Here is an 18075-nt window from a genome sequence, read left to right on the forward strand (position 1 = left end):
AGGGCTCTGAGGCCCTTTCAAAAGTCCAGGAGATCCTCCCTTTTCTAACTACATACCTACGTAAGGCTGGATTTTTTGCATACACTCCAACCAAAACAATTTATCACAACAGACCAAATACAGAGACATATGAGACTCCACCTACCTTATAAAAAATTTTTTTGACAACACTCACAGGGGAAGGTCCCAGGTGAGGAATCAAACCTACAACACAAGCTGCTGCAGTGACAATGCCAGATCCTTATCACATTGTGTGACAAGGGAATTCTTCCACCTATCTTTTAAGGCAGACATTAAAAAAACCAACAAAACTGTAACACATACTCATTAATTTTTGGAGGGGATAATTATTTTTCATGAAAAGGTGTTATGTTAACACTAATGGGTTTATTATTAAAGTGAATTAATATTTAAATTTTGTTAAATTTCTAAGACCATGAATATTAACGCATACAATTAAAAGCTCTTTGAGGCCCACAAAATTTTTTAAGTTTAACAGGGTTCTGAGACCAAAAAAATGTGAGAATCTCTGGATCAGTTCATACATAATGCCTATACCACATAACAGTACATACTATTATCCTTCTGAAACAGATTCAAAGCCCTCTCATAAGAAATAAAATAGCAAGACACACTGCATCATTCTATTCACTAACACTTACTTAGTATCTACTTTGAACTTGGCCCTCTGAAACATGCTAGAGATTCAAAGGCAAGGAACTTGCAATCTAATAGAATGCTCTGGGAGTTCCCTTCATGGCTCAGTCGCTAAGAATCTGACTACGACCCATGAGGATGCAGGTTCGATCCCTGGCCTTGCTCAGTGGGTTAAGAATCTGGCACTGCCATGAGCTGTGGCATAGGTCACAGACAGTGGCTTGGATCCCAAGCTGCTGTGGTTATGGCACAGGCCAGCAGCTGTGGCTCTGATTCAACCCCTGGCCTGGGAACTTCCACATGCTGTGGGTGCAACTCTAAAAAGCATTAAAAAAAGACAACGATGACGACGACTCTGCCAAGGTATACAATCACTCCACAGTGTAATTCCTTCTATGAGAAATATATACTGTGAGAACACAATAAACAGCAAACATACACTGTGAGATGGCAGCTGGGAGAAGAGGGACAAGGAAGGCCTGCAGGTATAGACTATGCACAATTTTCATATATTTAATTCTCGAAACAACTATATAAAGCGAACATTATTTTCCTAGTTTTACAAATGAAGAAACCAATACTCTTCTTCCAAGGTATGGTTAGTAACTGGTGGAGCTGGCATCTTTAAATAAGGTCTGCCTCCAGAGTTCATGTCCCTCTGTCAACACTACAGACGGCAGTAACTTTGGGAGGCTGCCCGGGTACAAAGCATGGCTTGAACCAGACCATGCTGAAAAAGATCTGAAACCTAAATAAGCAGGCTTAGCCCACTGAATGGAATGAAGGCCAGGTCCTACCCTTAGAATACATCTTGTTTTCTAAAATGGCAAGATCATTCCTTGCCAGTTACCCAGTCATATATAACCCAATTAAACAAGAAGAAAAGAACTTGAACAGACATTTCTCCAAAGAAATAGAAAGTGGCCAAAAGGAATAGGAAAAGATGCTCAACATCACTCATTATTAGGGAAATGCAAATGAAAACCTCATACCCATCAGGATGACTACTATTAGAAAGAAGAAAGAAAAACAAGTGTTAGTGGGGATATAAAATGGCACAACCATGAGGGAAAACAGTAACGGCAAGTCTTCAAAAAGTTAAAAATAGAACTACCATATGATGTCATCACCAATCCCAGTTTTGGGTAAACATCCAAAAGAATTAACTGTAGGTTCTCTAAGAGACAGCTGTATATCCAAGTCCAGAGCAAATCGTTCACAAAAACCCATGAGGTGGAAGCAAACCAAGTGTCCACTGATGACTAGGTAAACAAAATGTGACATAATATTATGTGGTCTTAAAAAGGAAGGAAATCCTGTTACATGTTACGACATGCATGAATCTTGAGGACAAGTGAAATAAGTCCATCATTTCACTTACAGTGAGGTGCCTAAAGCAGTCAAATTCATCAAGACAAGAGTGCAATGAATGGCGGTTACCAAGGGCTGGGAGAGGTGGGAACAGAGTTATTGTTTAATGGGTTTAGTTTTAGTTCTGCAAGATGAGAAACTTCTGGAGATCTGTTTAATAACAATGTAAATACACCTAAAGTTATTGAACTTACACTTAAAAACTGGTTAAGACGGTAAGCCTTACGAGTTTTTTTTTTTAAATCACACACACACACACAGAGAAAAGATACATAAAGGTTTCAACTGTAAATAAATTAAAAACAAAAGGTCCGATAAACTATCTAGGTCTTTGACCTATGACAAAAACCAAACCAGGTTCCTTATGTTTTTTCCTCCCTACACTGCTGTAAACTGCTAAGCATTCAGGACAAAAGAAGTTAAAGAGAAATGTCATCACTGTGAGAGGTACAGAATCAGAAAGCATTAGTTCCTGAGGAATTTCTATGTGCAGGAGCCACGGATATGTAACATAAAATATGCACTAGACACATACACAACCCTAATTTTCCCTTTAGAAATATAGCCTAGGAAAATCAGTAGTACCAAAAGATGTTCACAAAGAAGTAACTACAGGACAATTACAACTATACCCTTAACAGAAATACAGAGTAAAAATTAAACATGGAGTTCCTGTTGTAGCTCAGTGGGTTAAGAACCCGACTAGTATCCACAAGGATGCGGGTTTGATCCCTGGCCTTGCTCAGTTGTGTTAAGCATCTGGCTTTGCTGCAAGCTTCAGTGTAGGTCACAGAGGGGGCTCGAGTCTAGTGTTGCTGTGGCATAGGCCAGCAGCTACAGCTCTGATTCGACCCCTAGCCTGGGAACTTCCATACACCCCAGGTGAGGCCCTAAAAAGTTAAAAAAAAAAAAAGTTTAAACCTGCAATAAGGGACTCACTGCATAAATGATGATGTAGCCAACTGATGGGATATCATGTAATTATTAAAAATAAAGGAGTATTTAAGGTTCAACATATTGTGAATTTTTAATGGTGTTAATGAAGACTTAGATAGCAGTGAGTCCTTTTTTTAATTGTGTTGCCGAAAACAAATAAAGAATACTTTTATTGACAATGACACAATCCTGTGTTTTATCAGTATACATAAAAAAAGGCAAAGTAAGTAGTTTATATTTTCAAATTTCATAATAATGCTATATTTTCCTTTTCAGTATTTTTCAGGTTGAATTTATCTCAATCTACTCTATTTTCAAAAGCTGGAGATGGTCTGCTGCCACCCTCATGCACTCCAGGAGCAGTTGCAAACACTCATCACCACCTTCATGGAGTCCAGGAGTGGTCGTGAGCTGCCTCCACTCCCACCACTTGCTCTGGGTGCACACCATCGCCAAGAACTCCAGGACTGCGTTTGCACGTCCACTGTCAAAGGGTAACAGCCTACACACAATGAAGAAAGAGACAACAGGCATCCATACTAAAAACAGCCTTTTGCACCAAAAATATTAAATCCACACAAGCTACAAAGGGGCATTCCCTTGTATAAACAGCCCTCTGAGCCCAAAATACACAAAAATGCTTCTCCTAAACTCAGAATAAGAAAAACATAAGTAAAATGAAGTGGTCTTTTATCCCACTCCCAGTTAAAAGATAAAGAGAATTCCCCTGAAAGAAGGAACAATGAAAACTATCCTCTTCAGTCTAATAGACACTGATTTCAAAAAGGAGAAAATAAAAATAGTTAAGGAACTAAGAAAAGCTAGACAGAAATGCAGAGTACTGTAAAAAGTAACTAACAACTATGAAGAGGAACCAAGAAAAATTACAAAACTCATCTGCTGAGCTAAAGGCAATGAATAGCAGAATGAATAATGCAAAAGAACAAGTGACCTGGAAGATAGAATACTGGAAATCACCTCATCGGGACAGCAGACAGAAAGCCAAATGAAAAAAAGATGAAAGTTGGGAGTTCCTGTCATGGTGCAGCAGGAACAATGAGGTTGCCGGTTCGATCCCTGGCCTCGTTCAGTGGGTTAGGATCAGCGTTACTGTGAGCTGTGGTGTAGGTCACAGATGCAGCTCGGATCTGGCATGGCTGTGGCTCTGGCATCAGCCGGCAGCTACAGCTCTGATTCGACCCCTAGCCTGGGAACCTCCATATGCTGTGGGTGCGGCCCTAAAAAGACAAAAAGACCAAAAAAAAAAAAAGATGAAAGCAATATAAGAGACCTTTGGGATAATATATAGCATGCCAATCTATGCATAATAGGGATTCCAGGTGGGGAGAAAGAGAAAAGGGGGATCAAAAATATATTGGAAGAGATTATGGCTGAAGAAGGAAACAGATATCCAAGTAGAGGAAGCACAGAGGGCCCCTAAGAGACCTACACCAAGACATATTATAATAAAAACAGCAAAAGTTAAAGATAAAGCAACAAAAGAAAACAGAGATTTAATTACAAAGGAATTAATGTAAGACTATAAGCTGATTTTTCTACAGAAATATTGCAGAAGAGAGTGTCAAGATATATTCAAAGAAGAAAGGGAAAAATTTGCAACCGAGGATACTCTATCCAGAAAGATTATCATTTTGAATAGAAGAAGAGATAAAGAATTTCTCAGACAAGATAAAGAGTTTTCTCAGACAAGCAAAAACTAAAATAGTACAGCATACTAAAGCTATCCTAAAGGAAATATTGAAAGGTCTTATCTATAGGAAAGGGAAAATCACAATTGGGATATCATGTAATTATTTTTTTTAAGAATTAAAAATTCTTTTAATTCATAGATTTTTTAAAAGGAATCAAAAATTCCTATGAAAAGTGATGACAACCACATTGAACAGCAGAAGGATGAACCTGAGTATGTAAAAGAGGCTATCAAAGTCATAAAATCTGGGGGAGGAGAGTAAGAAAATGTAGATTATTTTCCCCTAGAATGTGAGTCTATATGACTGTCTAAAGCAAGAAGACACAGGAAGGGATCAACATACTTGAAAAACAGAGTAACCACAAATCAGAAACATACAAAAGTTTCACAAAAACCAAAAAGAAGAGAACATAGGCATAAAACAAAAGAAAATCATCAAATCACAAAAGGAAAAACAAAGAGAAAGAAATATAAAATCAGTGGGAAATCAAGGTTTAAAATGGCAATAAATACATACCAATAATTACCTTAAATTTTAATAGACTAAATGCTCAGATCAAAAGACATAAAATAGCAAAATGGATAAAAAACACAGAGCCTACAATATGCTGCCTATACGAGACCCACTTTAGGGCAAAGGACACACATTGAAAGTGAGGGGATGGAAAAAGATATTTCATGCAGAAAGAAATGACAAAGTGGTGGCTGCAATACTCATGTCAGACAAAATAAACTTCAAAGCAAAGGCCCTAAAGAAAGATAAAGAAGGACACTATATAATAATAAAAAGATCAATATAAGAGGATTTTACATTTGTCAACATATACTTCTACACCTAATACAGAAGCATATACAATACATAAAACATAATACATAAATACGTAAAACAAATACTAACAGACATAAAGGAAGAAACTGACAAGAACACAATACTAGTAGGAGACTTTAACACCTCACTCACATCAACGGAGAGAAAATCAATAATGCAGCTGAAGAGTTCCCATTATGGCTCAGTGCTAACAAATCTGACTAGTAGTAGCCATGATGATGCAGGTTTAATCCCTGGCCTCACTCAGTGGGTTAAGAAGCTGGTGCTGCCACAAGCTATGGTATAGACTGCAGATGAGGTTTGGATCCCAAGTTGCTGTGGCTGTAGCATAGGTCAGTTGCTGCAGCTCTGATTTGACCCTTAGCCTGAGGACTTCCATATGCTGCAGGTGTGGTCCTAAAAAGACCAAAAAAAAAAAAGAAAAAAGAAAAAGAAAAAGAAGAAAAAAAAAAAAAGAAATAGACAACCAAGATCCTAAATGATAAAACGGAACAGTTAGACTTAATTAACATCTCCATGACATTACATACAAAAAAAACAGAATACACATTCTTTTCAAGTGCACATGGAACATTCTCTAGGACTGACCACATACTAGGGCACAAAACAAGCCTCAACAAATTTAAGAGTATAGATGTCATCTTTTCTGTCCACACAGCATGAAAACTAGAAATCAACCACCGAAAAGAGATAAAAACTTACTACTATAAATGCAAAGGGTCAATGAAGAAATCGAGAGGAAATTAAAAAACCCCTTGAGACAAATGACAATGAAAATACAACATCCTATGAAACCACCATCACCCTGATACCAAAATTAGACAAAGACACCAGCAAAAAAGAAAATTACAGGCCAATATCTTTGAATACAGATGTAAAAATTCTCGACAAAATATTAGCAATCCAAATCCATTAAAACATAAAAAGATCTGGAGTTCCCATCGTGGCACAGTGGTTAACAAATCCGACTAGGAACCATGAGGTTGCGGGTTCAATCCCTGGCCTCGCTCAGTGGGTTAAGGATCTGGCGTTGCCGTGAGCTGTAGTGTAGGTTGCAGATGCGGCTTGGATCCCGCATTGCTGTGGCTCTGGCATAGGCTGGCAGCTACAGCTCCGATTCGACTCCTAGCCTGGGAACCTCCATATGCTGCAGGAGCGGCCCTAGAAAAGGCAGAAAGACAAAAAAAATAAAAAATGAAAAGATCAAAGACCATGACCAGGTGGGATTCATTCCAAGTTCACAAGAATGGTTCAACACACACAAATCAATGTGATATACCAAATAAAAGACAAGACAAAAACCAAATGATTATCTCAATAGATGCAGAAAAAGCAATTGACAAAATTCAATATCCATTCATGATAAAAAATTCTTACCAAAGTGGGTAGAGAGGGAATACATCTCAACATAATAAAAGCTATCTATTAGGGGTTCCCATTGTGGCCCAGCGGTTAACGAACCTGACTAGCATCCATGAGGACAAAGGTTCAATCCCTGGCTCTGCTCAGTGGGTTAAGGATCCCGCATTGCTGTGGCTGTGGAGTAGGCTGGCAGCGACAGCTCCAATTAGACCCCTAGCCTGGGAACCTCCATAAGCTGTGGGTGCAGCCCTAAAAAGACAAAAAATATTAAAAAATAAAAGCAATCTACTAAAATTTTTTAAAAAATAAAAATAAGAAAATAAAAGTTATCTATAACAAACCCACAGCCAACACTCAATAGTGAAAAGCTGAAAGCCTTTCTGCTAAAATCCAGAACAAGATGTCCACTCTCACCTCTTCTATACATAGTGTTGAAAAGTCCTAGTCACAGCACTAAGACAAGAAAAAGAATTAAAAAGTATCCAAACTGGAAGGGAAGAGGTAAAATTGTTATTATGTGCATATGACGATACTATATATAGAAAACCCTGGAGTTCCCGTCGTGGCGCAGTGGTTAACGAATCCGACTAGGAACCATGAGGTTGCAGGTTCGATCCCTGCCCTTGCTCAGTGGGTTAACGATCCGGCGTTGCCGTGAGCTGTGGTGTAGGTTGCAGACGCGGCTCGGATCCCGCGTTGCTGTGGCTCTGGCGTAGGCCAGTGGCTACAGCTCCGATTCGACCCCTAGCCCGGGAACCTCCATATGCCGCGGGAGCGGCCCAAGAAATAGCAAAAAGACAAAAAAAAAAAAAAAAAAAGAAAACCCTGAAGATTCCACACAAAAATTACTAGAACTGTTAAATTCAGCAAGGCAGCAGAATACCAGATTAACATACAAAAATTAATTGCATTTCCTTACACTTATATATTTAACAGTGAAATATCAAAAAGGGAATTAAAAAAAAAACAGTATCTTTTAAAATCATACCCACCAAAACAAAATACTTAGGAATAAACCTGGCCAAGGATGTGAAGGACTTACATGCTGAGAACTATGTAACATTAATAAAGGAAACTGGAGATGATTTAAATAAATGGAAAGACATCCCATGTTCTTGGATTAGAAGAATTAATATTGTTAAAACGCCCATACTACCCAAAGCAATTTACAGATTTATTATTATTATTATTATTTGCCCTTTTAGGGGCACACCTGTGGCACATGGAGGTTCCCAGGCTAGGGGTCTAATCGGAGCTATAGCTGCTGGCCTACGCCAGAGTCACAGCAATGCCAGATCCAAGCTGCGTCTGTGACCTACACCATAGCTCAGAGCAACACCGGATCCTTACCCCACTGAGCGAGGCCAGGGATCGAACCCGCAACCTCATGGTTCCTAGTCGGATTCGTCTCCACTGTGCCACAATGGGAACTCCAATAACCTACAGATTTAAGGCAATTCCTTAGCAAATTACCGCTAACATTTTTCACAGAACTAGAACAAATAAACCAAACATTTATACGGAACCATAAAAGACCCAGAACTGCCAAAGAAATCCTGACGAAAAAGAGCAAAGCAGAAAGCCTAAGTATCCTAGACTTCAGACAATAGCCCAAAGCTACAGTAATCAAGAAAGCATGGTATGGGCACAAAACAGACTAATGGGTCAATGTAACAGAATAGAGAGCCCAGAAATAAACCAACACACCTAGAGTCAATTAATCTTCAACAAAGGAAGCAAGAATACAAAACGGGAAAAAGTCTCTTCAGCAAGTGGTGTTGGGAAAGTTAGACAGCAGAATGTAAATCAATGATGTCAGAACACACCCTCACACCATACACAAAAAACTCAAGATGGCTTAAAGACTTGAACAGAACATAACACCATAAAACTCCTAGAAGAGATCATAAGCAAAACATTCTGACATAAGTCGTACCAATGTTTTCTTAGATCAGTCTCCCCAAGTAACAGAAACAAAAACAGAAATAAACAGAAGTTCCTGCTGTGGCACTGTGGGTTAAGGATCCATAAACAAAATGAAAAGACAACCTACAGACTAAGCAAAAATATTTGCAAGAGATGGGACCCAACAAGGGCTTAATTTCCAAAATATACAAACTTCTCATACAACTCAACAAAAAAACAACCCAATCAAAAAAATAGGCAGGGAGTTCTGTTGTGGCTGAGTGGTTAACGAATCCAACTAGGAACCATGAGGTTGCGTGTTTGATCCCTGGCCTCACGTGGGTTAAGGATCCCGCATTGTCATGAGCTGTGTTGTAGGTTGCAGATGTGGCTCGAATCCCACGTTGCTGTGGCTCTGATGTAGGCTGGTGGCTACAGCTCTGATTGGACCCCTAGCCTGGGAACCTCCATATGCTGCAGGAGCAGCCCTGTAAAAGGTTAAAAAAAAAAAAGGAGGGGCAGATCTCAATAGACATTTCTCCAAAGACGCATGAATGGCTAGGAGGCACATGAAAAAATGTTCAACACTAATTATCAGAGAAATGCAAATCGAAACTACAGCGAGGTACCACCTCACACTGGTCAGAATGGCCATTGTTAAAATGTCTGCAAATAACAAATGCTGGACATTATTTACAGTAGCCAAGACAAAGAAGCACCCAGTGCCCATCAGCAAATGAATGGATAAAGATGATATGGACTATATATACACAATGAAGTATTACTCAGCTGTAAAAAAAAGAATGAAATTTTGCAATTTGCAGTAACATGAAAGGACTAAAGAATACTATGCTTAGGGAGTTCCCGTCGTGGCGCAGTGGTTAACGAATCCGACTAGGAACCATGAGGTTGCGGGTTCGATCCTTGGCCTCGCTCAGTGGGTTAAGGATCCAGTGTTGCCGTGAGCTGTGGTGTAGGTTGCAGACGCGGCTCGGATCCCGCGTTGCTGTGGCTCTGGCGTAGGCCAGTGGCTGCAGCTCCGATTTGACCCCTAGCCTGGGAACCTCCATATGCCGTGGGAGCGGCCCAAAGAAATAGCAAAAAGACAAAAAAAAAAAAAAAAAAAGAATACTATGCTTAGTGAAATATGTCAGAGAAAGACAAGTACTGTATATCATTTACAGGTAGAACCTAAAAAATAATACACATGAATGTATATGCAAAACAGAAACAGACTCAAAAGATAGAGAAAACAAAGTTGTGGTTAACACAGGGGAAAGGAGACAGGGAAGGGACAAATTAGGGGCATGGGATTAACGGATGCAAACTGCTATGTATAAAACAGATAAGCAACAAGGATGCATTGTACAGTACAGGGAATTAGTCAATATTTTGTAATAATTTATAATGGAATATAATCTGCAAAAATACTCAATCACCTTGCTGCACCCTGAGACAAATATAATATTGTACAGCAAATATACTTCAATTACAAAAGTAGTGGTAACACTGAATCTGGCAAGGATGCAGAGAAAATTGTGCACTCATACACTACTGTTGGAAATATAAAATTGCACAGCCACTCAAAAATAGTTGGGGGGTTTCTTTAAAGACTAAACATGAGATGACTGTATGACCTTGGAATTTCACTCCTGGACATTTACCCTAGAGAACTGAAAACTGTATTAACACACAAATCTGTACATAAATGTCCATAATAACTCTATTCATTAGTAGCTGAAAACTAGAAACGACCCACATGTCCTTTAGTAGGTGAAAGATTCAACAAACTTGAGTACATCCACACTACAGAATACCTCTTAGCAGTTAAAATGAATGAATTGCTGATACACGCAAGAGCGCCAATGGAACTCAAGGGAATCATGCTGAGTGAACGAAGCCACACACTGTGTGATTCTATTTATGCAACATTCTTGAAATGACAGAATTACAGAGCTAGAGAACAGAGAAGTGGTTGCTAAGAGAGGCTGGACAAGGGCAAAGGGTGTGGCAATAAAGAGGCAGCATGAGAGAATCTTGCAGTGATGGGACAGTTCTCAACATTAACTGTAGTGGTGGTTACACAGACCCACATGTGTGGTAAAACTGCACAGAACTACACACATACACACACATGTAAATGTGGTGAAATGTGAATAAGCCCCAATGTCACTTGCCTGGGTGTTTTTTTTGTGTTTTTTTTTGTGGGGTTTTTTGTTTGTTTGTTTTTTGGGGTTTTTTTTGGTTTTTTGCTTTTTAGGGCCGCACCAGCAGCATATGGAAGTTCCCAGGCTAAGGGTTGAATAGGAACTACAGCTGCTGGCCTACGCCACAGCCACAGGGACACCAGATCCAAGCCACTTCTGTGACCTACATCAAAGCTCATAGCAACGCCAGATCTTTAAACCACTTATCGAGGCCAGGGAACAAAACCGCAACCTCATGGATCCTAGTCGGGTTCATTAACCACAGAGCCACAAAGAGAACTCCTCAATTGCCTGGTTTTGATACTGTACTACACAAGATTTTAGGGGAAACTGGGTGAAGAGTATGTGGGACTTCTATGCATTTTTTTTTTTTTTTTTGCAAATTCCCACGAATTTATAAACATTTCAAAATAAGGGTTTAAAAACAAATGCCGGAGAGAATGTGGAGAAAAGGTAACCCTCCTACACTGCTGGTATAGGTGGGAAAGTAAGTTGGTACAGCCACTATGGAAAATATTATAGAGGTTCCTCAGAAAACTAAGGATAGAGTTACATACATATGATCCAGCAGTTCCACTCCTGGGCATATATACAAACAAAACTATAATTCAAAAAAATACATGCATCGCTATGTTCATAGCAGCACTATTTATTATAGCCAAGAAATGGAAACAACTTTTATGTCCACTGACAGGTGAATGGATAAAGATGTACTACATATATACAATGGAATACTACTCAGCTATAAAAAAGAACAAAATAATGTCATTTGCAGCAATATGGATCCAACTAGAGATCATACTATGAAGTCAGAAAGAAAAAGACAAATAGCATATGCTATCACTTTTATGTGGAATCTAAAATATGAAACAAATGAACCTATCTACAAAACAGAAACAGACTCAAGGACAAGAATAGACTTGTGGTTGCTGAGGGGGTTGGGGGAGGGATGGAGTGGGAGGTTGGGGTTAGCAACTGTAAGCTATTATACACAGAGGGAATAAACAACAAGGGCCTCCTATATAGCAAAGAGAACTATATTTAATGTCCTATGATAAACCATAATGCAATATATATATATATATATATATATATATTTTTTTTTTTTTTTTTTGGCCACCCTGTGTGGCATACGGAGTTCCTGGGCCAGGGATCAGATCTGAGCTGCAGTTGCAACCTAAGCTGCAGCTGCAGCTGCAGCAACACTGGATTGTGAACCCCCAACTGTGCCAGGCCAGGATCTGAACTTGTGTCCCGGCGCTTCCAAGACTCTGCCGATCCCATTGCGCCACAGCAGAAGCTCTGAAAGAGAGTATTTTTCAAAGAGTATGTATATATGTACAACTAAAACACTACTGTGCAGCAGAAATTATAACACAACGTTGTAAATCAGCTATGTGTCAATTAAAAAATGTTTTTAAATGTTGGAGACAGTGACAAAACTAAGATCTGATCAGGACAATAAAAGGCTAATTGTGACAGAAGGAGATGACAAAATTCCCAAGTGACCACAGGCAAATTTCTGTGACTCCCTGAGGCCGTTTCCACCCACCCTGCACAATAGCGTGAAATCAGCTGGAAAGTAAGCATACCAGGCCCCAAGGGTGTGCTGGGGACACGGCGGGCACTGCAGTCAGGGTCCACTCAGCATGTGTCAGCCTTCCCAGTTGTTTCCTTCCTCCCCAAATTCTTTTAAGTAAAAAAAATTTTTTTTTGTGGATTCCCATCTTCGCTCAGCAGTAATTAACCCAGCTAGAATCCATGAGGATGCAAGGGTTTGATTCCTGGCCACGCTCAGTGGGTTAAAGGATCCAGTGTTGCCATGAGCTGTGGCGTAGATTGCAGATAGGGCTTGGATGGATCCAGCATTGCTGTGGTTGCAGCATAGGCCACGAGGAAAAAAAAAAATTTGTTTGCTTCATTCAGACTTACAGGATAACACCCTGTCAAGAAGACATTCATTTACTTTTGTTGAGAATTCTTTTTTGCCTGCTTTCACACTGGCCTCCTCAGTATACAAGATATTTTAATTTTTTTTTGGCCAAGGTTGAGGCATGCCAAAGTTCCCAGGCCAGGGATCAAACCTACACCACAGCAGTAACCCGAACCACAGCAGAAACAACAGATCCTTAACTGTGAGGCCACCAGGGAACTCCAAGAGACTTTAATTCAACGAACTTATTTAACTCCTGCAATGTTTCAGGCACCCCCCCCCCCCGCAGGTGTCAGAGATTAGAGATAAATAAGGACTCAGGGAAGATACGACATGCAAACAACTGAACTACAGTGTGATAAATGCAACTGCAGAAATATGTACATGGCCTCACAGAGAAGGTGTCTGGAGGGAATGAAAGTGTGGTTTATGCCCTCTGGGCAGGGCTCTGAAAGCTGAATAGAATGTACCTAAGGGTGAGGCACATTTTAGCCAAAGGCAGCACAGGCTAAGGTGTACGACTTGTGTCAAAAGAGCAGCAACATCACATTTCCGAGAAGTGTGTCTGGCTGGAGCTTAATGTGGGTGGGAGATGGATGGGTAGCAGACAAAGACAAATTAAAAAGCAGGCTAGGACCTGCATTATGAGACCCTCAGATGCTACTATGTACTATTTTTTTTCCTTTCATTGTAAAGCAAAGAGAAACAATTTTCCTTAAGGATGTTACACCAAGATCTGTGCACCTTTTCTCAGAAGACAGACTATATCAAGAAGAAATGCATTAACTGCACACTCTGGCCCAAAGCCTCTTTGCAGTTGGAGCTGGCCTGCTATCACATTTCTATTAGAAAAGATAAACACGCCCTCAGATGAGAAGAATTATGAATGGGCCCCTGCAGGCCCAAAGCCTGCCCCAAGGAAGGTAATCGAAGGGGTGGGGAAACTCATCTGTCATCTGGCCACACATACAGAAATAGACATCAACAGAGCCACAACCTTTCACTGTCCACCCCGCCACCAGGGCAGCCACACCACCCCTTGGCACCAAAATGCTGCACTGATTTGAACAAACCTCTCCTCTAGCCTAGAGGAGTGGGACTTGTTAATGGCACTTAGCACTATCATGAAGGAGAATCAAGGGGCAGTAAAAACTGTCCCCTGGAATTCCGAAAATTTGTTCCACTACAATTTCAGTAATCAAAGGATGGCCCAGCTCAGAGAAAGAAATTACTTTAAAATCTGGCAGATATTAAAGCAGTTAGATTATGAAGTCACGCTCTATCAAGAGGCTAGATTTCTTGGAGTTGGGCTGCTTGTAGATCCAATAAAACAACAAGTGAATCATTTAAACAAAAATTCACTAAAGTATATTACTTCTTTAGAGAAAAATTTACACATTAAAAGTACATATTTAATAGAGTTGCCATATGATCCTGCAATCCCACTCCTGTGCATGTATCAGGACAAAACTATAATTTTAAAAGATACATGCACCCCTTATGTTCACTGCAGCACTATTTACAATAACCAAGCTATGGAAGCAACCTACATGTCCAATGACAGATGAATGGATTAAAATGATGTGGTACACATACACAATGGAATACTGCTCAGCCATAAAAAAAGATCAAAGTAATGCCATTTGCATCAACATGGATGGACCTGAACATTGTCATGCTAAGTGAGTCAGAAAGAGTTCGAGTAGTGGCTCAGAGGAAACGAATCTGACTAGCATCTAGGAGGACGCAGGTTCAATTCCTGGCCTCGCTCAGTGGGTTAAGGATCTAGTGTTGCCGTGAGTTGTGGTGTAGGTGGAAGACACGGCTCAGATCCCTAGTTGCTGGAGCAGTTGTTGCTGTAGACCAGTGGCTACAGTTCTAATTGGACCCCTAGCCTGGGAACCTCCATATGCTGTGGGTGCGGCCCTAAAAGAAAAAAAAAAAAAAAAGAGAGAGAGAGAGAGAAACGAATATCATGATATGACTTATTTGTGGAATCTAAAATGACACAAATGAACTTATCAAGGAGCAGAACCACTCACAGATCTGTAGTTGCCAAGGGGGAAGGATGAATTGGGAGTTTGAGACTAGCAGATGCCAACTATTATACAGAGAACAGATAAACAACCAGGTCCGTCAACTACATTCAATATCACGTGATTAACCATAATGGAAAAGAATATGAAAAAGAATGTGTAGGAGTTCCCATCATGGCTCAGTGGTTAAGGAACCCGACTAAGATCCATGAGGACACGGGTTCCATCCCTGGCCTCACTCACTGGGTTAAGGATCTGGCATTGCCGTGAGCTGTGGTGTAGGTCCAAGACTCGGCTGGGATCTGGTGCTGCTGTAAGGCTGGCAGCTGTAGCTCCAATTAGACCCCTAGCCTGGGAACCTCCTTATGCTTTTAGTGTGGCCCTAAAAAGACAAAAGACAAAAAAAGAAAAAGAAAAGGAATGTGTATATATGTACAAATGAATCACTTTGCTGTGCAGTAGAAATTTTTTTTTTAGGGCTGCATTCATGGCACATGGAGGTTCCCAGGCTAGGGGTTGAATCAGAGTTGTAGTCTCGGCCTACACCACAGCTTTTTTTTTTTTTTGTCTTTTTGCCTTTTCTAGGGCCACTCCCACAGCATGTGGAGGTTCCCAGGCTAGGGGTCAAATCGGAGCTGTAGCCGCCGGCCTACACCAGAGCCACAGCAACGTGGGATCCAAGCTGCATCTGCAACCTACACCACAGCTCATGGCAACGCCGGAACCTTAACCCATTAAGCAAGGCCAGCGATCAATCCTGCAACCTCATGGTTCCTAGTCAGATTCATTAACCACTGTGCCACGATGGGAACTCCAAAAAACACATTTTAAAAAGGTACTTTTTTTCAGGAGAAAAATTAAGTTGTTAATCAACTGAATACACATACATCCTCTCCTCTAGGCTTGCTGCCCTAGCCTAGGTCCTCTTCATCTCCCGCTTGACTACTTACTACCAGTCCCTTTTTACTAGTCACCTCAACTCTGGTCACACACTCCATCCCATCCCCACCAACCTATAGATCATTTTAAAAATACACACACACACACACACACACACACAAAAGGAGTTCCGTCGTGGCGCAGTGGTTAACGAATCCGACTAGGAACCATGAGGTTGCAGGTTCGGTCCCTGCCCTTGCTCAGTGGGTTAACGATCCGGCGTTGCCGTGAGCTGTGATGTAGGTTGCAGACGCGGCTCGGATCCTGCGTTGCTGTGGCTCTGGCGTAGGCCGGTGGCTACAGCTCCGATTAGACCCCTAGCCTGGGAACCTCCATATGCCGCGGGAGCGGCCCAAAGAAATAGCAAAAAGACAAAAAAGAATAAAAAATAAAAAAATAAAAATACACAAAAAGAACATACTACTAAGTCAAAAAGCAAGGTGTACAACAATGACCTAAATCTGTCAACAATAACAGCAGATACCCCAGTGTTTTGATGGTTATGTAGTGTTCTATTAAATGAACGTAGTATATGTAATTCATTCTATCTCCTACTTATGGTTGCTATTTTTGGTTTGTTTTGTTTTTCCTTTTTTGCTTTTACACAATGCTGCAATGGGAAAGAAACTGTACTTATATGTGGTGAACTCTCTAACAAGTTTATCTGCAGAGTAAATCTTTAGAATGGGCTGCTGGCACAAACAGTAATACATTTTAATTTGACAGCTAGTCCAAATTGCACCCAGAAAACTTATTATGATTTACATTTCCATTAAGTATATGCCAGCACTTATTTCCCTACCATTTCTAGCAGCAAGTATTAAATAGTAATTTCTGCCAATCTGATAGGTGAAAAAAATCTTGTTTTGTCATTTACATTTTTTGAATAAAATTCATTTTTCATTTTTATTAACAATTTGAATTTTCAAAAAAACCTTATTGGGAGTTCCCGTCGTGGTGCAGTGGTTAATGAATCCAACTAGAAACCATGAGGTTGCGGGTTTGATCCGTGGCCTCGCTCAGTGGGTTAAGGATCCGGCGTTGCTGTGAGCTGTTGTGTAGGTTGCAGACGCGGCTCGGATCCCACGTTGCTGTGGCTCTGGCGTAGGCCGGTGGCTATGGTTCCAATTAGACTCCTAGCTTGAGAATCTCCATATGCCTTGGGAGTGGCCCTTTCTAGGGCAAAAAGACAAAAAAACAAACAAACAAAAAAAAAACATATTGGAGTATAGTTGATTTACGTTGTCTCAGCGTCAGGTGTACAGCAAAGTGAATCAGCCATTATCTATATCATATATCTCCACTCTTTTTCAGATTATTTTTTCATCTAGGTGATTATAGAATATTGACCAGTTGAATTTCTTTTACTATAAATTTTTACATTATCCATTTTTTTTGTTTTGTCTTTTGTCTTTTTTAGGACTGCACCCACGGTGTATAGAGGTTCCCAGGCTAGGGGTCCAATCGGAGCTATTGCTGCTGGCTTACACCAGCCACAGCAACGCAGGATATGAGCTGCGTCTGCAACCTACACCACAGCTCACAGCAACGCCGGATCCTTAACTCATTGAGCGAGGCCAGGGATCGAACCTACAACCTCACGGTTCCTAGTCGGATTCGTTTCCGCTGCGCCACAAAGGGAACTCCATTATCTATTTTTTATAGGCACTTTATTCTTGTTGATTTGTAAAATTTCTTTGTATATGAAGAAAATCAATCCTAGTTATATTAACCAAGATGTAGTAAGTACTTTTCTCACTTCACATTTTTGTGATACTGCAATTCCTAATATGCATATTAAATCAACTAATCTTGGATTCTAGGTTTTGTGCCTTCTGTAAAAGGTCTTCATCACTCTAAAATTATTAACAAGTAATCCATGCTTCCTTCTACAACTTCTATGGTTTCACTTACCATCTGTATTTCAGTTTCTCTGGAACTTCACTGTTGGAAGGAAGCAAAGATGAGACTGCCTAAAACCTGACTGATGAGCTCTCCTTTCCTCACTGGTTGGCGTAACCTAAATACTCACAGGCATTTGCATTTACTTCTGCACTCCACTCTGTTCCACAACTGCCTAGTACGTTTTCTCTAGTACCAATCCATTTTTTTTCTTTTTACAGCCACACCCACAGCAGGTTGGGGTTGAATCAGTGCTACAGCTACAAGCCTACGCCACAGCCACAGCA

The 18075-nt window shown here is 40.4% G+C and overlaps 1 protein-coding gene across 3 annotated transcripts in view; it reads right to left on the reverse strand.

Annotated features, from left to right (window-relative positions):
• SLC25A51 (solute carrier family 25 member 51) overlaps positions 1 to 18075 on the reverse strand; it is a 29159-nt gene that overhangs the window by 4636 nt on the left and 6448 nt on the right.

This window comes from Sus scrofa, chromosome 1, assembly GCF_054392235.1.
Source record: "Sus scrofa isolate SSC_HxYL_T2T_F1_AM1 chromosome 1, Sscrofa_HxYL_maternal_Yorkshire_Landrace_v2.0, whole genome shotgun sequence".
NCBI classification, from domain to species: Eukaryota; Metazoa; Chordata; class Mammalia; order Artiodactyla; family Suidae; genus Sus; species Sus scrofa.